The sequence below is a fragment of the Sinohyriopsis cumingii genome, chromosome 3 (genome assembly GCF_028554795.1).
Source record: "Sinohyriopsis cumingii isolate HCF-2022 chromosome 3, ASM2855479v2, whole genome shotgun sequence".
Lineage (NCBI taxonomy): Eukaryota > Metazoa > Mollusca > Bivalvia > Unionida > Unionidae > Sinohyriopsis > Sinohyriopsis cumingii.
Window position 1 is genome coordinate 49,367,488 of NC_142963.1, and position 26,240 is coordinate 49,393,727.

The 26,240-nt window shown below is 36.0% G+C and overlaps 1 protein-coding gene across 2 annotated transcripts in view; it reads left to right on the top strand.

The window, feature by feature from the left end:
• Positions 1 to 3,044: 3,044 nt before the first annotated feature.
• The window catches only part of LOC149802825 (uncharacterized), a 151,707-nt gene continuing 128,511 nt past the window's right edge, over positions 3,045 to 26,240 (top strand). Inside the window, exon 1 of one of the 2 annotated variants that reach the window (XM_089952280.1) lies at positions 3,045 to 3,127. The gene's annotated coding sequence lies outside the window, so the exon portion shown is untranslated. Of the gene's footprint in view, positions 3,128 to 8,348; positions 8,510 to 26,240 lie in introns of those variants that run through there. The other variant, XM_089952279.1, reaches the window with a different exon arrangement.

Below are 26,240 nucleotides of genomic sequence, written 5' to 3' on the forward strand. Positions count from 1 at the left end.
GCTCAAGATATGCAGCCTTGCATATGTTCATGACATGTTGGTGCAATGTGAGAGCACTGTCCAGAATAACACCTAGGTTTCGTACTGATTGTGTGAATTTAATGTTGGCGTTGCTGATATTTATTGTTTGAGGTAAAGGATGTGAATGAGAAAGTCTTTGTGTTGTGATCAGAATGGCCTCAGTTTTATCATCATTCATCTGCAGCTTGTTACAAGTCATCCATGATTTCACATCGGAAATGCACCTCTCTACACCTTGGATGGTAGCATCAACTTCAGTTGGGTGACTAGATTTGTATATTTGGGTGTCATCAGCGTACAATTGGTGAAACACTCGATGATGATCTATGACACTTGAGAGCGACTGAGTGTACAGAATGAAGAGAACAGGTCCAAGAACAGACCCCTGTGGAACACCACAACATAGATCAACTGGGCTGGAGTGTATTCCATTTGCAGATACAATTTGTGTCCTGTTGACCAAGTAGGACTTGAACCACAGTAAGGCTGTATCATGAATGCCAAATACATGCTGGAGACTGTGAAGTAATATATCATAGTCTATTGTGTCAAATGCTGCAGACAAATCAAGGAGGGTGATGACTGTAATCTTTCCGCTATCCAACGCAGAGAAAATGTTATTAACTACTTTTAGAAGAATAGTTTCAGTACTGTGGCAAGGGCGATATGCAGATTGTACATTGCTAAAAAGACTGTTTGAATTTAGATGAGATACAAGCTGGGATAGAACAACCTTTTCTAAGATTTTTGAAATGAATGGGAGATTAGAAACTGGGTGGTAGTTCTTTAAATCGTTATGGTCTAGTGTTGGTTTCTTCAGCAGAAGCTTTACAATGGCAGTTTTGAAAAATGATGGGAATTCCCCAGATGAGAGAGAGGTATTAATAACATCAGTTAGTGAAGGCAATACTGGATCTAAGCACTCAGGCAGCAGTGATGTTGGAATTGGATCAAGTTCACATGACTTTGGTGCACTCTTCATCACGATTGTACGTACGAAAACCACAGAGACAGGTTCAAATGCTGTTAATGGAAAGGAGCCGTCTATAATTTTTGCGTCACTTTTTTCAAACCCCGCCCCCCTCCCCCTCTGTTTGCCATCTTCTCTGTTCACCCCCTCTTGCTATGTTGTTCGTTTTGTGCTAAAAAATCAAATAAACATAATCACATTTTATGGCGCATGAAATACATCATGATGTCTCACATATAGTTTATGTCACTATTCGTTGGTCATTCCACCGGTTCCATGTATTTATTTTGCGTCTTTTTCCCCCACCTGATCTGGCCGCTATATTCCTTTCTTCACACCTGGTGCTGCAATTCCTTATAAAATCAAAGTATTATGTTAAAATACCTACATGATGTATGGCTCACGGGAGAAGTAATCATATAATCAGGATCATGCCAAAATGTCCCCTGTGCAAAAAGGAAACTGACTTAAAACATGTTATTGCAATGCAAAGCAAACGAAAGCGAAAGAGCTGAGATCAGAAACTTATTTAATACTATGGGGGGGGGGGGTATCACGATAATAACTTATTATATCTGGACAGAATACACTTTGCTAAAAGTTTTACCATGACACTAACAGAGCATACACACGTACTAAACAAGAACATGAAATAACTGTATTGGAGTCTTATTTTTTAAACATATGATTTATCTTCTGACGATCTTTAATGTCAGCTTCGACATTATCATAAAATAGAGGTGAAGTTGAAAAAAGTTTTAAAAAATAAAGGTGGAAAACCCAGGTCCTTGTAAAATGAGACCTGTGATAGGAGACATGAGGGATACTATTTGCATATAACGGCACCGAAACAACACACGTGGAATAATCGTTCATATTCGTTATATATTTTGTAATTTGTGGGAATATGTTACATGAAATGTCTCCCAAAGTACATTAAACAATTTCTTTTCCATAAACTAATTATTAGAAGTGGGAAGTTTAAAAATGGAAGTGGAAATTACTTCTTTTCTTTAAAAACAACAACAACAACAAAAACGACAACAAAACCCAAACAAATAGACAAATAGTGAAAATACTTCTTCGACTAATTTTGCCGTCCTAACAAAACATCGCTCATACAAACAATATAGCATATAATGCCTATATCACACACAGGACAGGAGGGCGACCTTCTGGCATATGGTCACATTGGAGACGGGAAAAGGAAACCAGCCCTATACACCTGGATTTGGCAGGGAGTACGGACCTCTTAATCTCAACTGGGATTATTAGGGCGTCAGATTGGAAACCCTATTACTACTCATTAGAAAGATCATACCCAGGTTAAAAAAAATAATAATTAAGTAAATTTTTGTATCAAAATTCATTTTGATTGTTTATGGCAAAAACAACACTACGGACCTTAGGATGAAACACCAACATATAAGACTTTATATTTTAGGACACGTGGAGGAGGACTTCTCATAGGCTCACCAGCTAATATAGCTGGTGTCTACGAGAAGCCCACATATAGAGTTTGAGGCTATGAACTTATGATGGTTTGAAGCAAAAAAAACTTCGAGGATATGTTAAATAAAGAGACGATTTTAATAGTACCGTTCCAGCTTGAGAAAATTTCTCCTATTAAGTCTATGGGCACCTATATATATATATATATATATATATATATATATATATATATATATATATATATATATATATATATATATATATATATAGAGAGAGAGAGAGAGAGAGAGAGAGAGAGAGAGAGTATCGCACAGTTATATGATAAATCTGACGTTTTATTTTCATCATAGGTGAAACAGCTCTTCGTGTTAAAAATGACGCTAGAGACATCATCTACATTGATATATGTATGTACGTATGTACGTACGTACGTACGTATGCATGTATTCTTCATTTTATCTCAGATATTCTGACATTTTCATATTGCTGTGATAAAGATTCGAAGACCGTGCGTTGAGTGCTATTTTGTTGATAGAAATCAGCGCCAATGGTATTCAGTCAAATTTATCATAATTTATTAATGTACACCCCTAATTATGGAATGAGACTGTCCATGCATTTTCCCGCTGACGCTAAATTATAAATAGGTGAATTGCGACACCGGTAATACATTAGACGTCTGAGGTGAGTGTTATTGTTTAATTACATGTAATTGTCTCTAACCATGTTTATGCTGTCCACTCTTTAAATAGGAAATATACTACCATTTTATCACGTTGTTCGAGGCGATTTATTTGAAATTTGCATCCAAAGGTTTTTCAGGGTAGTCGATCTGTTGAACAGCTGACGGTGTAAAGGTAGATTAGTTCTGATATGAAATTTTTTCTTCAAATGATAGGAAAGGGAATGTTACTTTTTGTGGAACAAATTTAAGAAAATATTCTAACCTTGTCAGCGTCAGTATATAACACAGTATGTTCATCACTGGTCAGATTCACAGGGGCTCGTATCGTTTCTTTCAATTGACATGTCATACATGTACTGGGTAATTAGTTATTATATAGTACATGTGGGACAGGTCAATTGTAAGCAGCGATACGAGCCCCTATGGTAAGATTATCAGTCAAAATATTTTCCTTGACAAGAAGTGCGTTTTATAAGTGGAATTTCACAATAGTATCACATGAGAAGCGTGTTTAAATATAATATACACACATATAATTGCATGATCTGTACTTTAAAAAAAAATGTGTTTTTAAGTGAGTGGGAACATCTTTCAGTCTAATGTAATCTAATCTAATCTACCTTGTTCCACTTTCCCTGGCCAGTGGATTAAAACATTTGTTTAAATGAGTGAGAATATATATCAATCTTAGCTAATGTAATCTACCTTCTTCCACTTTCCCTGACTAGTCGAGTTAAGTCAAAGGGGTTTTAAATTGAAAACTATTAATTTCCTTCTGCATCAGTATCACTTCCTTCCCTACCAATGTCCTCCCTCTATTCATTCATACATATTCCTTCCATCTTCCCTACAAAAATAGTATGATAAGAAAGAGGGGCTCCCTTAGCAACTGGTGTAACTGGATACAGGGCTGTGAGGTTTAAACCTATAACATTGTTAACAGGGGTTGTTATCATGAAACTCAGAGTATGAGACAGTGGATAGAGGGTGGGTGGAGGTTGGGGTGATCGTTTTTTTTCTCTCTGGAGAGTGTTGAATAAATCAGTTGATGAAACAAACAGTATCCACCATGATTGGCAGACCTTCAAAAAAGAACATTTATACAGCTGGGTTGGAAAAATATGTCAGTTTTCTGTAATTCATTAGAATGATGATTTTTATGAAATTACTCAAAATACCAAATATTTTATATGAAATTTTGAGTGAGCTTTAAAAAAAATTCTGTACCAATAAAATTTTGTCAACATGGCGAGCATTTGTTCTTTGACTTTGTAATTACATGTTTCTGGCAGTATATGTATGTTTTGCATTTACATGTTCCAGGCAGTACATGTATGTTTTGCATTTACATGTTCCAGACAGTACATGTATGTTTTGCATTTACATGTTCCAGACAGTACATGTATGTTTTATTCTGATGAGAATGAATGAACATATGCAGTTGTAATGTCTTATGGACAGAGAAATGGGATAATTAAGTTTTCTCTAGGTCAGGACTTTGAAACTATAGGACTTTCCTCTGTATAAAACCCCTCAGGGTTATGCTCTCCCCCTTATAATGTGAGTATTATCGTGGTTCCTTTGATATTGTTGACATTTTATTTTGATAGTTACAGAATTTCTTTTCACTTAATGTTTGTTTTTGTTTAATGACAACCACCAGAAAAAATGTATGATTTTGTTAAATTTGTTCTTGTCATCTTTTTACACATTGTTATGACACAGTCATATTGCATCATTTCAGTTTTTATCGTTTGAACTCGCTTATAAGTTGAGTCAAACTGCAAACAGCATAGACCCTGATTTGCCATATCATAATGCTAATGTGTGGGGCTGGAGGTGTTGGTGGTGTTGATTGGCGGATCATACCTTCTTACAAGGTGTCCGCTTTATTTGGCTATCATTATTTAGAGTGTGATCGCCCAGGGTGTTGTTGCCCAGATTGAGTAAATATTAATATAAAGTGTGTAACATATGGATGGAATAAATAGAGATCTGAGCAGATATATAGAACAGAATGACATGAGCCCATGTACATGAAATACAACAGTTTAATCAGTTGCATAAACAACTGTGATAATGTGTTACATTAAGAAGATACACTTCTGTTTTGAAATAAATCATTCACCAAATTTCAAACACAAATATATAAATTGCCGATCTGTTTTAAATGATAGAACTTGTTCATCATAGAATCGAGTGAACATTCAAAATCATTGCTTTGTACAACTTCATAACCTGCTTATTTCCGGTTCACTCCAACTTCACTGTGGGTGTTCTTCTTGGTCCTTTCGCTTTTTTCTTCTCCAAACTCTCTAATGTCTCGCTTCTTTCGGCCCTCAACTTTGTGTGGGTAGGTGGATATGTAAGTACGTAGATATGTAGATACTTGGATAAGTAGGTACGTGGATACATCAGTGGAGCTAATTCCCCTTTAAAAATAAACAGAGAAGCAACCTAAATCTTCTGTCAGATATCCTGCTGGGAATAGATCATTACTCCCCACTCATTATGTGAGATATCGTCCTGTCGGAATTAAAACAGATGCCAAAGGCTCTCTGGTCAAGCCAGACATGGCAGACCATAAACAAACCTAGTTTCGTAAGAATAATGTACTTTCTGATGGCTATTTCATCACTGACTCACACTGACATCACACGAGACATAACAGTTCTGTTCTCATCTCAATTACACAAATGAATGAATGAAATTTATTATATGGCTTAACTACGTTATTTTCAATCAATACACACATTCAAATCTTTAGCATACATGAAATCTCACTTCATGGCTTAACATTGTTAATTTCAGTCAATACACACTCAAGCAAGTCTTTATCATACGTGTAATCATCTGTGTTCGGAGAATTCACACAGATTCTCATAACTCATATCAACTAAAGTAATGCATGAAATTCTTAGAATACCTGATTCCTTATAACAATCAAGATGACAAATTCAAACAATTCATCAAACTTATATAAAGAAGATCATTTTACGAATTCAGATAGATGAATTCAAACAGTTATAGAGTGTACTCGTATCAAGAAAACTGATCTACAGATTTAAACAAATAAATTAATGCTTATATAAGCAAATAAATTCAAGCAGATCATTATATTGATATCAACAAATTACATGAGATTGACATAAATACCTTGTGCTTTCAAGCTTTGCTTGCTTTTACCACCAGATTTGTGTGTGTCGACTTTCCAGACGTCCACTGCCTTGGATAAATGTTTTAGGAGAGAATTTCTTCTTAATTAAATCTTGGAGTCTCCTATATTTGTTCCTCTTGCAGGAAAATGTAGACTGAATAAATTTTGCACTGGGGCATATTAAAACCATGAAATTTCATGTGGGAAGCATGTGTAATCAATCAGGATTAAATCTACCGCCTTTTGTAACTAGATGCAAAAATTGCGGTCAGCCTGACTTCTAGATTTCCAAATAACTGATTCTGGACAATTTCAAATCTGACATTTTTTATACAAAGATGGAAGTGAAACTTTTCCTTCTAGTCTGTTTGATTATTAAATAAACGAAGGCATAATTAAGAATCCCTTCCTCACACAACACAGACAATAAAAATCATTGCAGTATAGCAATTTAACATGCACCAGTCCCCATAAATCTAATTTATTGTTCTCTTGCCCAAATTAATGTGTTCTTTATAGAGTGACAGAAGTTTGCACCCTTACATTATGCATACAAGGGTCTGTGTTGTTTGTCCTACTACTGACTACTCCTAGCAAACTGCATAGACCAAGACCTACTGGCATCTTATGTAATGGCAGAACTGGTTCTGTGCAGTTTGCTCTTGGACTCCACTTATAAGCAAGTACATATGGTAATATTGAGGGTATCTTTGTAGCTCTCCTGGTAAAGTGGAAGGGCTGTCTTGTATTTTTCTTTTATTAATTTGATGTGAGGAAATGGTTACTTCAAACAGGCATTCAGAATTGGCTCCTTAATTGGATCACCAACATATATAGGTAGTACTGCATATTCTCACTTACAAGTTATCAAATTGCAAACAACAAAGATCCAGGTCTACTAAAGCATAATTTGTCTGCAGATTAGGGTGTATGTTATTTGTTCAGGTGATAACTCCTATCAAACTGTTCAGACTCAGATCTGCCAGCACATTATGTGATGGCAGATCTGGGTCTGTGTAGTTTGCAGTTGGACTCAACCTTTGAGTATAGATGTAACCATTGTAGTCTGATGGTACTAACCTATAATTTGATTGTAATCAGTTGGAGTGGTATATTGTAATTTTATTGTAATCATTTGGGATTGTTTACAGTGTTTCCATGGGGCTAGAGGTACAGGTAGCTACTGTACCTCCTTCTCAAACTTAACAATGGCTGCATGTGTCTGTTGTTATTGTTACCATTTTAAAAAAGACAAAATCTGATGTCAAACTTCATATAGGTTTGATATGTTTTGTATTATTTATGGCACAAAAGTTACAGAATTATTAATCATTCCAAAGAAAGAGGGTGTAAAAACAATTTTGCATATAAATGTTTTCATAATATATACAAGTAATTATGAAATAGACTTGATTTATTGACTATTTTGGACAGAGGTTCCCATCTGTTTTTGCCATCAGTAGGACCTACCAACCCTCAGGCCACTTTTCATCATTTAAAAAGCAACAAAACAATTGATCTGATAACCCTGTGAGGACCCCGGCAACCCTGACTTGGGTCGCCACCTGAGATTGGGAATTGCTAATTTAAAAAAACCCAACATGAAACCTAGTGAAGTAAAATGGTGGTTTTAAAGTTGTAACTTAAGTCTGACACCATCTGTCAGGTTGAACCAGATCTTAAACAAATGTTAACTATTACAAAACAGATTTATATACAGAATTTGCACATGATTATTCTTTTTGTTTTTCTTTGCTCCATGCCATGTGTATTATGCTAGTGCACTCTATACTTTTTGTAAAAAATGATAAGGTAGATAACATTTAATCTCTTATTGGACTCTTGATACAAAAATCTCAGGAAAAATGCCAGCAAGTCAGCAGATAAAAACAATAAATGTACTCTGTGATGTCTTCTGCATTTATTTTTGTGGATAAAAGCTAGCTATTGATTATTCCTACTATTTGCTCTGCCATATTATCTACATGTAAATGTCAGGGTATGTTAAGCTATATTGAGTCACTGGTTGCTGTGGACAGCTTTCCAGCAGCCTGATGATCCAAGCAGCCTGATCGTTTGAAAACCTAACGTTAATTATGTATGAGCCAGATTAGTGCTATGCAGGACAGTTGATTCTGAGCTCGGGAGTAGACTGGTTCACCAAACATTGTGCTGAAAAAGAGCCAGTATTGGACTGTTTATCATTGCACACTTTGAATTGCAGGTTAGTGAAAATTGTTTAACCAATTTATTACCAGTGTTTCAGTTTTGTAAGTATTTCAGTTTATTCACATTTCTCTGCTAATGTATCGTTCAGAATGTCTTAAGCAACACATCTGGTAGGTGAATAATGTGACCTCTAGCTCTACAGACAGGTGTCTGCTTAATGGTGGTATATTTCTGCAGTAAAGTGGTTTACATGGCCTTGAAAAAACATTTGTTGGTTCATATGTTTGGTTGCAATGACTTTTAAGACAGGTTTTGTTTTTTTTATACTGATTTTGGTCATCTTTTACTTGTCATTTTTATTAGCATTTATAATTGAGCATGCATTTGCAAAAGAGAAAATGTGAGTCTCAGATTCGATCAGTATTTTCTTACCCTTTAAAAGTGGTATAACGATTATCATTTTTCAGAATGGAAAGGAACACTCCAATCAGAAAATTGTAGTTTTAAGTAAAAATTGCATCTATCATAAAGAGCAACTGGAAAATTTCCATTTAGTGAAAACAAATACAATAAACAGTTTATAACTGAATCAGATATAGTAAAATATCAGATATTAAAAACCATTTGTCCCTTGTGTTGTATGTAGTAGTTTTCCTAGGATGAAATTTGAATATAAGGATATGATCCTTTTGGTCCTTTGGGCTTTTCTACGTCAAGTTTATAGCACAAGGTTAAAATGAACTTTGAAAATGAAATGACATTGACTTCAGGAGCCTTATTTAAATATCTGTCTTGAATCTGCAGCGCTTTATTCCATTTAATAAGCATGTAGCAGATACATGTATTTGGCAGGAAGTGAATTTTTCTTGCTAGGAAGTTATACATTGGTAAAGTTGTTAGTATGTTTAGCTTATTAAATTAAAGACGTGAATTAGAATTTATTTCTTCTTTAAAAGAGAACCTGTTGAAACCGGGCTTAATAAAAAGAAATGTTTCATCCGTTTGTCAAAAAATTGACTTGTCCCACCTTACTTTTCACTTGTTCCAAAATTGTGTGTGTGTGTGTGTGTGATTTGGATTTTTAACATAGCTGTAACAGTTTTTCAGTCATATTGCTATGATGTCTGCATTGTGGCAGTTTATAGTGATGTATAGCACTGGGGCATTATGCTGCAGACATGTAGCATAATGTCCCACCCAGTCACATTATCCTGACGCCAGGCCGACCAGTCCTAATACTAACCTCTTAATGCTGAGTGCCAAGTAAGGCAGCTGTTATTACTATTTTTGTAAGTCTTTGGTACGACTTGGCTGGGGATCAAACTCACAACCTCCCGCATCTGAGGAAGACACTCTAACCATTAGGCCATCAGAGCAGTTTCCAAAATCACTTGCCAAGATTTGATGAGATGTATGCACTTCAGTGCTTTAATCCATATAAATAACGAAGGAAGTAATATGCAACATAATTATTTATCAAAAGAATTTAGATTTTTAAAAATATATTTATTGATACTAAATATTTGGCTTCTCCAGGTATATATATATATATTAGCTGCTGGATTTGACTGCTTTGGTGGCTTAATGGAGTCTGCCTTAAATGCAGGAACTTGAGGATTCGAATCCCAGCAGAGTCATACGAAAGACTTCTATAAATTGTACTAGCAGTTGCCTTGCTTGGCACTCCGCATTAACTGGATATCACTATAAACTGCCACAATGCAGATATCGTTGCGATATTACTAAAATTGTTAAAGCGTCACTAAATATCTGAATCACACACAGCTTCTGGATTTGAGAAAATGTGTGTGGACATGTCTGCCACCAGGACTATGCTGTGCTAAGCGCAGTTGATAGCTGTGTCTGGGTTGAAGTCCTCAAACTGTTCCAGTTTCGCTGAAATGTTCATTAGAAATTGTAATGTCTCCTGGTTTGAAGAATTCCTTTATGGAGTCTTAAGTTCATGGGACTAAATCCTTATTCAGACCCATGAATGGATGGGCTTATACATGTAACAAACATGATTTCTAAAAGTTTGCATAACAGACTGAGAGAAGGTTGAGTGTTCACAAAAAGTGTTCCAAGAATTTCAGCACATGGATTTGCTTTGAACTCTAAATAGTGCAGATGGTCTTCTTGAAAATAACTTGAAGATAATTGAGAAGAACCTTCAAGTCTACCCTCCCATATTTCATCAGAGCTGCCATCTTGTAAGGAAAGTACATGTAGTCACTGACAATTACACTGATTCGATTTCCAACCTGTGGAGATTGGGATATTGTTTACAACAACTGCAAAACATATTTCCTTCCAAATCAGTAAATCAAGCCAGGGAGAGCAATCAACCCAATGTGGCTGAAAACTTGTCTTTCAGTTATGTAATATTTGGAATTTTTGCTGCCACTGAGTCTGGTTTACGTCTCATATTTTACCTCATGCCCAGCGGTAGTCTTACATTTTATCCCTTCACTCTTACATGACTTTTCCTTTCTACCATTCTTCCTTATTATGGTCCTTGCGAAAATAATTTGGCAAACTTATTTTATCCACAGAGTAAATAACAGCTTGCCTGACAACTACTTCTAAATTAATTATTAGATACATTTTGTTGTTTAAATACAAACAGAGACAGCTAATTCCTTAGCGTAATTGTTTTGCTTTAAATGCAACATCGCATTTGGAAGTTAATCTTTTGTATAATCAGTTAAAAACTAAAGAATTATTGCTGTCATTTAAACAGTTCATAAAGAAAACCAACGCTGATGCAGCTAAAGTTCCATTCATTAATTTGACTATTTTTACTAGCTGGGTTAAAATCAGTGAACCATTTGTGAGGATCTGGTTTGAGCAAACACAATAAAACAAAGCTGATTACCCCCCCCCCATTAATCATTCTAGCTTTGTTTTGTTTGTTTGTTTTTGTATTTGTCAGTAAGCAGCAGGGAAGTTGTACAGACCAGGTGGCTCAGATAAATTTAAGCCTCCCACCGAACATTTCTCCGTAGAACCCTCAGATTGCAAAAATAAAGCCTCCTACGAAAAATAATCCGCAAAATTCCCCCCCAAATTGCATTTTCGGGCATAAAAAAAAGGCAGCTTTTTTGGGGGGGGGGTATTGTAAAATTTGTTTGCCGTAATTGAATTTGGGTTGCAATTTTATGAGTAAATTTGATCAAGACCGACTCGATATCTACTACGCGGATCATGAAGATTAATCGTGACAAAACCGTGCGGAGTTGCTTGAGCGTGACTAAAGAAATTTTTAAACTTATTTATGTCCATGTCGCCATTACACCAAGTCTGATGAATATTCCTCAGTGTGTGAGTATCAACGCCATTGAAAACTGATAAAATATTACAATTATCTCTAATAACCTTCGGAATTTGCGTATATCGCTGCGTCACGTAAATCACATCGGTGTTCTTGTGTCGGCCACGCGAGAATATCCTGGCCGGATTAGTTTGCTTATCCAGCATCACATCGTCGAAAACAACAAGATTATTAGTATCACCGTCTAAACTTTCCACTGATGGAGATTCATTGATGTCCGTGATAAATTCTATTGTGCCATCCTCAGTATTATCGCTAAATTCCTTTAGTACTTGATAACATCGCTGATCATCTACGGATGGCGCAATCAAATATAATTTATCCCATTTTAACCATCTCATTATCAAATTTAGCAATAACTGAGTTTTTCCAGAACCGGATGGTCCAATGATTATCATTCTAATCGAATTCGGTAATGCGTCGACGTGTTTCACTTGCTCGCGTTTTTTCGTGGCTGAAAAATCAATTACATTCATGTTATTAGAATATTATGGATTCATATTGTGTTAAGTGTCGCACTCGAACTGCTACACTAAATCCAATCGAAGTTGTCACGCGCAACAACAGGAATGCAATCAGAGGTGAATGTGCTGTTTGTGGAATAAGCAAATTTAGATTCGTTAAAAAAAAGATAGAAAAACCGGAGGAGACATTGCCGCCTCCATGAAAAATTTACCAGGATTGCCTTGGGCAAAATATCCCGGAGAAAAACATTTGCCAGGATACAATTATTGCGGGCCTGGCACAAGATTAGATATAAGACTTAACAGTAATAATCAACCAAATCCTGGCGAAGAACCAATAAACGCTATTGATAACGCGTGCTACTATCACGATCTCGCATATCGCAGCGGAGATTTAGAACAACGACATCTCGCTGATGTGAAGCTAATTCACGCAATAGACGCCATTCCTAATAAAAAATTCAAAGAAAAATTAGCAACTTGGCTGATAAAAGGAGCAATGAAAGGTAAATTAGTTTTAGGTGCTGGTTAATTTATAATGGAGCAAATATATTATTCTCCGCGAGGATTCTGGAAAGGAAAATCAGCAATTGCCAAACTTGCCAAGGCTGCAAAAGTAAAACACTCCACCGCTGCGTTATGGTTATCAAAGCAAGCTGTTTGGCAAATTTATCTTCCTCCGCCTAAGAAAATACCATATGCGAGTTTCTCTGTCAGCGTCCCTAATGAAGTTCATCAAGCCGACTTAATGTTTCTTCCTTACGATACCGTTGACGGAGTTATATACAAATATGTTCTGACGGTTGTTGATATTGCAAGTAGGTACAAAGAAGCGGAACCGTTATCGAATAAAACAGCAACAGATATTGCTAAGGCGTTTAGCGAAATTTATTCACGATCTCCATTAACATGGCCGAAGCTTCTCCAGGTTGATCCAGGTCGAGAATTTCTTGGCGCGGTTACTTCACTGATGAAAAAGAATAATGTTAAAATCCGTCGCGGTATTGTAGGTGTTCATCACAATCAAGCTATCGTTGAGAGATTCAATAAAACTCTTGCAGAACGATTATTCGGATATCAGTACGCGAGAGAATTTATCCAAGATAAACGATCTCACGATTGGGCAACAAGATTACCTCACGTGATTAACGCACTAAATAACGAGGTAACACGAACAATATCAATGAAACCCGCAATTGCAATTACAAAGACAAAAATACCACTAAAGCGAGATTCTACTATTTCACCGGTGCTGGGTAGCGTCACGGTTAGATATTTATATAAAGAAGGAGAAGCCGAGGGTGGCAGAAAAAGAGCAACCGATCCAAATTGGAGTGTTACAACACATAAAATATCGGCAGTAACAAGATCGTCAGGAAGACCAGCAATTTATTTTCTAGATTCATCGGCACCACAACGAGGATTTACCAAAGAAGAATTACAAATAATACCAAAGGATACTCAATTACCACCATCTTCGTTAATGTGAAATCTAATTCTACCTAACTGAGATAATTTTCTTACTCGAGAAACAGCTAGATAAACTAAATTTGACCAGGAAATTCTATCATCGACAATCCAAACTTGGCTATCTACTGTCAATCCCTGTGACGAGTGAATCGTTGCTGCGTATCCAAGTTTCCACGGCGATCTTTCTGCGCTTATCGCATCATTGACAAGATTAATATCGACGAAAATAATATCGTTTAAAACCATTATTTTTTCTTCTCCGCATGGCAAAGTAACATTAATATTTTGTTTTCTAGTATCAGCTGGCCTGTAGCACAACGGAACCTGCAATGTTTGAAATTTCTCACAGTGAAGCTTAAATAATATTTTCTGAATAGCATCGCGAATAATTTTCCTACTAGCAACGATCAAATGATCTGGACGCCACAAATTTAGAAAATTATCCATCGAAGTTTCATCGATTATTTTTCTCATCACATCACATTGAATTTTATTAGGTTGCAATCGAATTAGTTTTTTAAATTCAGTCAGTAAATTATCATTGGATCTATAATCGGTATCAATCTCTTCATAATAATCTACAAAGTTTCTAAGCCATCCATGTGGAGATTCACCATCAATAGGATCCGGTTGTCCATGATCGCCGCACATTATTACTGCGGTATTTTTTTCTTCTAGCCAACTCAGGAATGATTTTAACACAACTAAATTTACTGTGCAAATTTCATCAAATATTATAATCTTGTTGATATATTTGTTTCCCATTCGAGCTGGATCCCACAATCCACCGCTGTACTTGAAATAGCTGTGATACGTGCAAGAACTAACGCCACGCTGCTTTATTTCTCTTGCTAACCTGTGAGTTGGAGTTAACACTATCATATCAGAGTTTGAAAATAAGTTTATCGCTCGTGTGGTTTTACCACTACCGCCAGGACCATTTAGGTAAACGAATTTGTTTCGTGAAATCGGATCAAACGCAGATGATGCTGCTGATACTTCATCGCATTGGTCTTTATGAAACTTATCGCAATCTTCTACATCAGCGTCTTCACAATAATCTAGAATATCCTCATTCTTTATTCTCCAAGTTCCCCATGAATCATTAGTGATTAAATTTTCCAACCTACACTGATATTTCTTATCGATATAAAATGAATCCGTTGCAACCCTTACCGCGATATCAGCAAATTTATTTATCATTGACAACAAATTAATACTCACATAAGCGAGCATCGATGATCTTAAATGAGTATACTGCGCTGACTCTCCATCGAGATAAGTTATCACGGTACCTAATTTCGTTCCATCAATAATAATATTTTCTCTATTGCAAAATATTCCACGCGATACCGTATCGGCAATAATAAAATCCATCTCAGCATCATTGATAAATAACCTAGTGTGTCTATGCTTATGATCAACTGATCCTCCTTGAGTAAATTTACCAATTATTTTTCTTCCAATATCTTTCGCGTTCTCACAATCCGTTGGCAACCACACTTCAGTTTGTTTCCTATACGATATAATCGCTTCACTTACCGTCAACGATATTAACATCGATGAATCCAGCATATATCTCAACAGCACTATAGGAATCCATCTTCGCTGAGATAAATGCCGACCAAACCAAATATAGCAAATCCTATGTAAATTTTCAGCAAGTTCGAACGAAGTAACATGAGCGAATCCTGTCATAACAAAATCAGGTAACGGTCCGTTAATTGCCACTCTCGTCATCTCGCTGGTAGGGTGACCGAATTTAGCAAAGTAATCCGCACAATCGCCATACCCAAGGAAACTTCCAGGATAGCACGCGCTCATGTCAACGGAGATCATATCTTCGAAATAATATTTGGTATTCCACAATCCTCCATGACCGTATTCGATACAACTAAGTTGAATATCATTAAGAAACTCATTCCTTGTGGGTTTCCACGAATTTCTTTCTCTCGCGGCATGAGCGGCAACAGATGGAACAGTAAAACAATTTGTCAGCAACTGATCTGGATTTGACGAATATTTCTCCGCGATATTTTTCATCGATTCGTGTAATATTTCATCACGGTAAATATCTCCGCGTGGCAAGATAAATTGATCATATCTTTCTTCGCTTGAGAATAACCAAACCGATATTGGATCAGATGCGGCTAATAATTTGATATATCGGAACATTGCATCAGCGCCATCCGTGGAAAATTCCGCGGGATAGAATTTAACAACACGATCCTTCGGGAATATCATCACTGACTGCGACCACGCATGTGAATTATGATCAACGATTTCGATTGGTGTTCCTCGAGAACTATATGGTGAAGAATATAATATTTCACCCGATAGCGTTTTAACCGTAATAGGAAATTTAAGTTTCTTGCTCAGCGCAGCAACATCATCAATCGATGCGCCATCAGCAACTGTCTTTGCCCATGAATTAATTTTATCCAATCTCAATTGGGTCAGACCAGATCCGCGACGAGCGTTTTTCATATGCTCGATAACTCGCTCAGCCACGCAATTTATCATCGGAGATTCTTTCATCGCAGGTAAATTTTTCGCGTCAGGATTATTATTCAGCCGATAAATTCCATACACTACAGCACTAGAAGGATAAGCTCTAGCGTAATAAGGACCATCAATCCCTAGTAACAATCCCGGCTTCGAATTCTTATCAAGAATGACATTTTTCTTACCGCCGCGTACCGGATCTCGTTTGTCGCGAATAATCCAAGTATCGTCCGGCATTTGTGCAATAAATTTTATTCCAAAGATAAATCGTTCATCTTTGTGTTCAGATTTTATGTGTTCGATTATCTTCTTCGCTCGTTCCAAATTCATAGTAGCATCAATGAAGTTAGTTTTCCAAGTTGACCAAACATGAATCGCTCCATCGTCGAAAAATTCTTTCTTTGCACGATCAACTTCAGGAATGATATATTCTGCCTCATCAAGATCAAATAAATCCATTATTATATTTTAGACAAATATCTAATTATAATAATGAAGCAATGCGCTTGGATAATAGTCGGATCAACAAAATCATGTGATAAATCTTGCAGAGGTGAATATTGCGGCGCTCATATATACGAAGTTCGACGAGGCAACAAAGGACCACAACGATGTTTGGTTTGCCAAGTTGGCATTCGAGGAAAGACTCGATTATGTTTTTCTTGTGGTGGAAAGAAATATCGTGAGCTACGGAGATATTATGAAAAGAAATCTTCCTCAGTAATTTCTTGTGAAGAAGATTATATTAATCGTTTCAAAGCAAATTATGATTTAGAAGTATAAAATATTATATATGGAAATGAAATCAACGATTCCTATGAGCGAATATAGATCACATCCTACCATTGATGATTATGAAGCATCTGCCGATGGAAATGTCAGACACATCAGAACAAAAAATCTTGTTGGTAATATTAATATGAATGGTTATCTCAAATTCACAATCAGCAAAAATAATAGACGAAGAAAAACAAATTACTTCGTTCACAGATTTGTGTTCGAATGTTTCCATGGACTCATCAGAGACAATTTGGTTATAGATCATATCGATGGAAATAAACTTAATAATGAATTAACTAATCTTCGAGCTGTGACTCAGAGTGAAAATTGTTCCTCGGGTAACACTGGAAAATATCCGAAAGATGCCAAGTCAGTTAAGTCGGTAAATCAAGAAACAAATGAAGAAATTGCATTTGAGTCGATATATGCTGCTGCGAAATTTTATGAAATTACTCCAATATCGATATGGCGAGTAGCGGAGGGAATAAACCACAGAACATTTTCCTACAATCTCGGCGAGTGGATCAGATTCTTCTATGTTCCAATAATATTTGATGATGATGAAGAATAATTAAATACTACAAAATTAGTATAATGGACGAAGAAATAATAAACGATATTATGGGAGAGATTAATAGTTTGAAAAGAAAAATAGATCTCCCATCGGACCTTGATGTGAATAAAATCAGATCAGAATTCGAAACAATTATTCTAGGGAGACTCGAATATAAATATACCCTGCCGTCAGAATATAAATTAATAAAGAAGATCCAAATCGCGATGTATCAATCACTTGCGACAGTCAGCGATGATCACATCGAGGATTTTGTTAAATTATCAACGCTAGTAGAAAAAGCTAGATTAATTTTATCCGACGCATATGAATCAAGGAAAATCACAAGTTCTCGTGTCAGACAACTGAAAAAACTTGTTGATGAGAATAAAGCAAGAGAATCTCTGATTCCTAAGACGGCATAAATTTACAAAATAAAAAAAAAAGATTAATTTTGAAAAATTCTTCTGGGTTTTATTTATTTTTTTCGTTTGTTTTTCCCTGGGATACAGATTTAAAAATCAAAAACTTTCGATTACGATCTCACCAACAAGCTGATACTTAACGTTTCTCTGCGAATATCAAGTAAATTTCCATCTTGATTTGTTAGTTTGAAATTTATTCTTGATAATAATCGATTATGACAGCGTAGGTAAAACGGATTAACCGGCTCCTTTATTATCAAGTAACCAGGAGAGACGTTAGGAGAGAATGTGTATAATACAAATCCCTGCTCCGCTCTTGATATTGCAGGATCAACATTGTAGCTACCTTCCACAACATCAGCATGAAGATAAACAGCAATCACTTCGGTTATATTAACTATCCCAGGAGAAATATGACGCCCTTGACCAACTTCGTTATTATCATGCTGAAGAATCGATCTTATTTTTGCTTTGCTAACCAGCCACGCGTCATGCAATTTCGGAAATAAATCATCAATGACATCGGTGACGGATTTTCTCATTTCATCAACGTTGTAATCGGGTATTTTATAATTCGGTAGTGTTTTCTCGGTTAATCCAAATAATAACATAAATTTCTTTTTTTCTCCAGAATTCCTGATCAACCGAGAACTGTTATAATCAGCAACTGATATATCATCGATTATGGCCCGAATGAACATACTATGATAATATTCAACATCAATCGCGAGTTGATTAAGAGTTTTAATTTGTTCGATGATAAGTTTATTGCACGATTCTGATTCTTCTGAGATACAATCGTGAAAAGTCTTTTTTAGTAAAATTAACTGTAATTTATGTTCCTGGTTAAAATCATCGATGGTTTTTTTTACCAAGATACCATCTATTGGTTTTATCTTTCTATTTTGAAAAAAATTGACAACTCCAGCAGGAGGAGACATTAGTGGAAGAGGCAGCCATGAGAATAACTTATCTTGGACGGTGAAAGCAAAAAACAGAGAATTGGCTTTGTGATTATTCATGAGAATGATGGCATCTTCGACAAGATCTTTGTGTTTGATTGTTGTTTTGTAATATCCTTCATCGGTGATAAAATCTGATTTTTTTGGTTCAGGCGGATCTAATTCATCCTCGTGCCAGCCGGGAATAATCATCGCTGGTTTTTTTGGTTTTGCCGGATTTATCTCAGGCCAGCCTAGTACCGTTCTGATTGACGAATGGTAAATATCTACCATATACGGCGACGATATTTCAATGATTGATGATAACGTTGGTTCATGTGCTGATATTTTTATTCCTGGATTAGCATCGCCAGTAATATTCGATATTCTAGTGTTGAATTCTTTATCAATCTGCTCTATCTCATAACTGCCAGTTGGTATGCTGACGGTGAACCAATCAGGAGTTCCATCGGCTTTTTTCTTATTAGCGATAACAAGAGAATTGTTTGATAATAAATTGCCGAATGATTTTGATCTGATATTAGGCCAGCTATTATAAACTCGTAACTGTATTAGTGCCATTTCCTTTGCAACAATTGGAGTTGGAAAACTAATACTAAATTCTGGATTAGTTGAGCTTAGTGATATTAACGTTGTTGTCGGCGGTGTTGTGTTTGTCACTATCTGGACTAACTCGGACATTATTATTATTCATTTGTTCAATCTCCGAGTAGATGCTGATCATCGAATAAAATTCTATATCGGATATAACTCCATCGTTGAGACTTTCGGAAATCAGCGACGATAACTTCGAATATGCGTCATTGATCTTAGTTAGTTTGTTTTTGTACGATAATAATTTCTCACTTGTGCACGAAGATATTTTTCTTGCAATAATATTGAGAACGCCAGCTATCGTTGTTGTTGATGAAATTATTATCGTTGCTACGATCGGTGCGATTGTTGTTACTACGGATAAAACAATACCCGCACCTGCGATTATAGCTGATGCGGTATAAACAACAACATCAATAGTAACTAATCTGCGCTGGTATTTCTTTATTTTTATTTGATACTCGTCTATTTGTTTTTTTAGCGAATCTTGCCATGATCGCGCAAGATTATATCGATAATCCGATGCGGTCATTATTAGTTATTTATCTAGCCAATTGAGCTGGGTTAATCATTTTATATTCTTCTCATCAAAACCCTCCCAAGTCAAAATCTCGGGAGATAAATACTCGAAAATTATGAAATAACGAATTGGTTCCGTAATGGTTCTATCTGGTGGTGTTAGTTTGAAAGTTTTATCGATATTTTTTTTCATGGAAATAATTAAAAATCCAAAAATATTCATTATTTTATAATCATCGGTTGATATGACAAATGTTATTGACTCAGTAATGATATGTATTCGATATATACCACTAATTTGCGGAGTGAATGTAAATTCATCATTAAGAGGATACCAATAACGGTACTCTGCGTGAACCACAAACGACACACGACAGGGTAAATTATTTGTTACCACTTCATTAGGTATCGTGATACACGCCAGTTCAGGAATATTCAACTTTAATAGTTCAGGAATATTCAACGATGATAGTTTTGTGTTGATACCTAGAATTTCTTTGTCGTATAATGTCGTATCAACTTTTTCACTTATTGTTGTATTTACCTTAGCAATTTCTTCGTTGATAGATTTTACTCTCTCGTCAAGATCGTCGTGTGATGTTTTATCGACCTTTCCATTAATGATTTGACGTATCACGGAAATTTCTTCATTAATTTTGATAATATCCTCGTTGATTTTTTTTGTTTTCTCGTCAAGAAAATTATGTGATGTTTTATCAACTTTTTTTTCCATTATGGTATTTATCTTGGTAACATCTGCGAGAATACCAGTAACATCATCGCCGATTTTCTTCGTTCTTTTTAGAAGATTATCATGTGATGATTTATCAACTTTTTGATTTGCTAATCCACGAACTGTTTCAACGTCGCTGTTGATTTTGGCGATATCTTCAACGATTTTCTTTGTTTTCTCGTCATGTGATGTTTTATCAACTTTTTGATTTGCTAATACACGAACTGTTTCAACGTCGCTGTTGATTTTGGCGATATCTTCAACGATTTTCTTTGTTTTCTCGTCGTGTGATGATTTATCAACTTTTTGATTAGCTAATTCACGAACCGCGTTAATATCATCGTTGATGGATTTTGTTTTCTCGTCGTGTGATGTTTTATCAACTTTCTGAACCATTGTGGTATTTATCTTTGTAACATCGGCGAGAATGTTAGTAACATCCCTGGTTGTTCTTGTTAGTTTTTCACCAAGATCATTATGTGATGATTTATCGACTTTCTGCTGTGTTAATCCACGAACTGCTTCAATGTCCTTACTAACCTTAATAATATCATCACTGATTTTCTTTGTTTTTTCGTCGTGTAATGATTTATCAACTTTTTGATTTGCGATTTGACGCATCGCGTTAATATCCTCATCAATCTTCTTTGTTTTTTCGTCGTGTGATGTTTTATCAATTTTTTGATTTGCTAATCCACGAACTACTTCAATGTCTTTGCTAATCTTAGTAATATCCTCGCCGATTTTCTTTGTTTTTTCGTCGTATAATGATTTATCAACTTTTTGATTTGCTAATCCACGAACTACTTCAATGTCCTCATCAATCTTCTTTGTTTTCTCGTCGTGCAATGATTTATCAACTTTTTGATTTGCTAATTCACGAACTGCGTTAATATCCTCATCAATCTTCTTTGTTTTCTCGTCGTGTGATGATTTATCAACTTTTTGATTCGCTAATCCACGAACTGCGTTAATATCAGCAAGAATGTTAGTAACGTCCCTGGTTGTTCTTGTTAGTTTTTCACCAAGATTGTCGTGTGCTGATTTATCGACTTTCTGTTGTGTTAATCCACGAACTGCTTCAATGTTCTTACTAATCTTAGTAATGTCATCGCTAATGGATTTTGTTTTCTCATCATATAATAATTTATCGACTTTCTGCTGCGTTAATCCACGAACTACTTCAATATCATCACTGATGGATTTTGTTTTCTCGTCGTGTGATGATTTATCAACTTTTTGATTCGCTAATCCACGAACAGTTTCAATGTCCTTGTTGATTTGATTGATATTATCATTAATAGATTTTGTTTTCTCGTCGTGTGATGATTTATCAACTTTTTCACTTATTGCAGTATTTATCTTTGTGACATCGGCAAGAATGTTAGTAACGTCCCTGGTTGTTCTTGTTAGTTTTTCACCGAGATCATCGTGTGATGTTTTATCAATTTTTTGGTGCACTAATCCACGGAATGTTTCAATATCTTTGCTGATTTGATCAATATCATCATTGATAGATTTTGTTTTCTCGTCCTTCTGATTCATTAACACACGCATCGTTTCAATATCAGCACTAATTTTCTTTGTTTTATCACTAAGATCGTCGTGTGATGTTTTATCAGCTTTTTGGAATGTTAGTGAACGCACCGCTTCGATATCTTTGTTTATCTTGGCAATATCATCGTTGATGGATTTTGTTTTTTCAACAAGATCATCGTAATCATCACTTCCACGTAACGATTCGATGTGTTTATTGATTTTTGCAATATCGTCGTTGATTTTCTTTGTCGTCTTGCTAAGATCGTCGTATAACACTTTATCGCCTTTCTTATCCATTGTGGTTTTTATTTCAGAAACGTCAGCGATAATATTAGTAATATCTTCGTTGATCTTTCCTACTTTATCAATGAGGTCATCGTGCAATTCCTGATCAACTTTTTTCTTTGTTAATTGATCTGCGACGAATGAAGTATCAGTTGTTTTCTTTATATTATCATCAACTTTCTTGCTAAGTTGTTTTAAGGTTTCATCGAGTTTTTTAAGATCGTTAGTTAGTTTAGTTAGTTGCTTTGTAAGTTTTTCCTGATCTTCATTGTAGACTGCCTTATCCAACTTTAACAATAATGTCGCTGATAGTTCTTTATCAGATTTTTCTACATCTGCGATATTTGCCTTTGATGGTAAACTTGCGATAATATTAGTAACGTCAGTGATAGATTTTGTTACTGAATCTGATAATTGAGTAAATTGCTTGATGCGTTCGTTATATTCATCTCGGCTAATCATATCAGTTACTTTGACATTGCTAGTTTGTAATCGACCTTCGGTATTTTGAAAAACAGCAATTTCACCAGGATTTATCTCTGCCAACGATAGAAGATTGTTAATGTCTTTCTTGGTTGCAAAATTTGATGTATCGATTTTTTTTTCTTCATCTGTTTCTTCTTTCTTTCTAAAGAGAGATCTACCATAAATGTCAACCATGATATTTATCTACGGTATATTCAAATAAAATTTTGTGATAAGGGCGGGATGATTTTGAAATTGCATCAAGAACGTTAATTGATTCTGGACCGCATATTGGTGGATCGGTTGATGTTTGCGTTGGAAGTGTTGAATACCAAACTGGAAGTTTCAACGAAGAGATATACTTGAAAAATTCGTTTGGTGGTGCTAGTCCATACGAATCAAAGTAAATGATTTCGCGAGGATTAATCGCGTACGCAACCCAGTGAGTGCCAGGGCCGGAATTTTTATCAAGGTTAATTATTCCTGTCTCAGTAGAGTTTGGTTTGTCCGGTAATTGATCTCGCATGAATACTCCTCTGAAAAATCTTATTTTCTTTTTCTTTGCTTCATTGATTAAATCTAAATTCGATGATGGCGCGATGATCTTAGGCCGGATCAGTACATTGGAGGTCGTCCTAGTCTCAGGCCGGATCCGCGATGGTATTTTTTTTTACCGTATCTTCCTCCGGTAACTTTGTCTAATAATTTTTTAACTCCAAATCCAGCCGTTGCTGATAACGCGCCGCTTATCAACGGAGCTAATAACGGTAATAGAAAAGGAAGGAAGCCACCTACCTTGATCATATCTTTCACTGCGCCAATGGAGAGAGTTACATGAATACCAGAATTCGCTGATCTGGCTTTGGTAAATCGTCCGTGTTGACCTCGTGTCAGTGATAGTTTGTTAGGTCCACCGTGAATCTGATTATTTTTCAAGATTAATTTCAATCCTCGCCGCGCCTTTGTTGCTGCTTGAAGTTTTTTTATCTGACCCGGGGTCAGTGTTACGCTGACGTGTTCGTATGGCATATTAATAATCACTTTATCTAAATTTAGAATTTATCACATATTTTCTACGGGCGCGTCGATGACTCTCATTCTACCACTGATGCCTTCTAGGATCATTGTTCTATCACTAAGAATAACCGCGATGGCTCTTGCCGGTCCTCCAGTGTTAATTCTGGCTTTGAAATGAATATCGACAACCGACTGCTTTACCAAATCAAGATGTTCCAGGGAAAAATAATAGATGGGATAGAGAGTATTAAAATCTAACTGTGATATTTGCAATCCGGTATCAATATTTTGATCACAACCCATATAACTTAATAATCGATGATACGCGCGTGCCGTAGAATATTGAGCAAAATTGATAGCTATTTCCTCGGTTGGCTCTTGTTGACCGTTTATTCTCAGCGAAACATTTGTTGCCTCAAATCGATCAAATATCATGTGACTGTGAGTTTGATCGTATCTATTTGCATTTTGAAGAACAATGAAGATATGCCTGGGCGCTGAAACACCTTGCTGTGACGCAATTCGCCAAGTGTATATTCCATTCATATTAACATCGGAGGAGTCGGTTGTTGTTGTTAGCCAGGACATGATGGATTTTCCTCCTTGATTCATGAATGATAATAATTTTTCTTCCTCGCGAATTGATGGTGTTATTGCTGGCATCCACAAAGTAATTTTAGTTAATGTTACCTTACCAGCATCACCCGCTTCTCGCCAAATGGCTCTATCATTACCCGCGGCATCTCGAATAAAGGAAATTGTATGCTTTGCTCCATAAATAACTCTCCTGAAATGCCGGCAAAATCCAAAAATATGAGACAACGGAATTGCACAGGAGAAATTATTCTCGGCTCCAACTAACATTTTCTTTCGCGTGGCAAATCCAAGATTATAATCTTCAGTTTGATTAATTATCATATTTTCAACATCAACAGCAGCATTGCCGGCGTTATTATTCGGTCGTCTAACAACAAACGGTTTGAATATCGGTGAATTAGAATTATCCTTAGCAAACATCATACTAGGACCAGCCGATCTGGTGAAATCATCCGAGTATCTTGCTAGGCCTATAATCGTTGTTGCTACATCAACATTTTCAGTGATTGATTCAATCTCTCTTCCATCAATCATGTAAGTGGCACTCTTGAATAATGCCATGATACCGTTATTGACAAATCCAACGTTAAAATTTGCATCGTAGTTGGTATTATCGGTTTTATTAAGTATCCCAACAACCTCGATATACGCCTCAGACGGAAGAAAATATCTTGTTGTATCGTGAACTTGAATTTCCTTGCGGTTAGGTGTATTTGGTTCAACTACCTCGTACGAGAAATACTGAAGATCTCGCATTGATGTGTCTCTACCTACTGGCTCGTCCATGTTAAACGCTTCATTTGACATTTGTGAAAACATTATTACTAATGATATCGTCTAAAACGAAGACCATCCCCTGAAATGAAACTTGTATTTCCAAGATTTGTATTTGCAATTTCATGCGCCAGATTTGTATTTGCAATTTCATGCGCCAGATTTGTGTTTGCAATCTCATGAGCTAGATTCGTCTTAGCAACTTCCTGCGCCAGATCATTTATTTTTTTATTTGCTGCTTCATTTATGGTTTTGCTAATTTCTGGCGGCATCTCTCTAGTGATAGGTAATCTGACCGGTCTTTTTTTACGTATTAAATTTAATATTTTATCTTTGACAGCGTTGAATCCTTTACTAGCTAAATTGCCAATACCAGAAACAGCGGTCTCACCAATCTTTCCTATCGCTTTCAATCCTAATTGTTTTACTATTGGTCCAATTTTAGGTATTACTCGAGTAACGAGACTTCCAACGATATCGCCTAATCCGTTGCCGTGAACATATTTATATACTGGCAATCTAGAGTTTACTACGCGAACCAGTGTTGGTCTGCGTTGATTTTTGTGAATAATCATATTATTTCAATTATGTTGTTTTAATCGATAAGCTCATCAACAAGTTCTTTATAAATGTGGGAATCAATTACACCACCGCGAAATAATCGCTGACAAATATCTGATGCTTCGTTGATTATTTCGTGAGAGTTATTTCCGGCTCGCTTTCCTCCGATTAATACTTCAAGACGAGATACGTCGTTAACAACACTGTCGGGA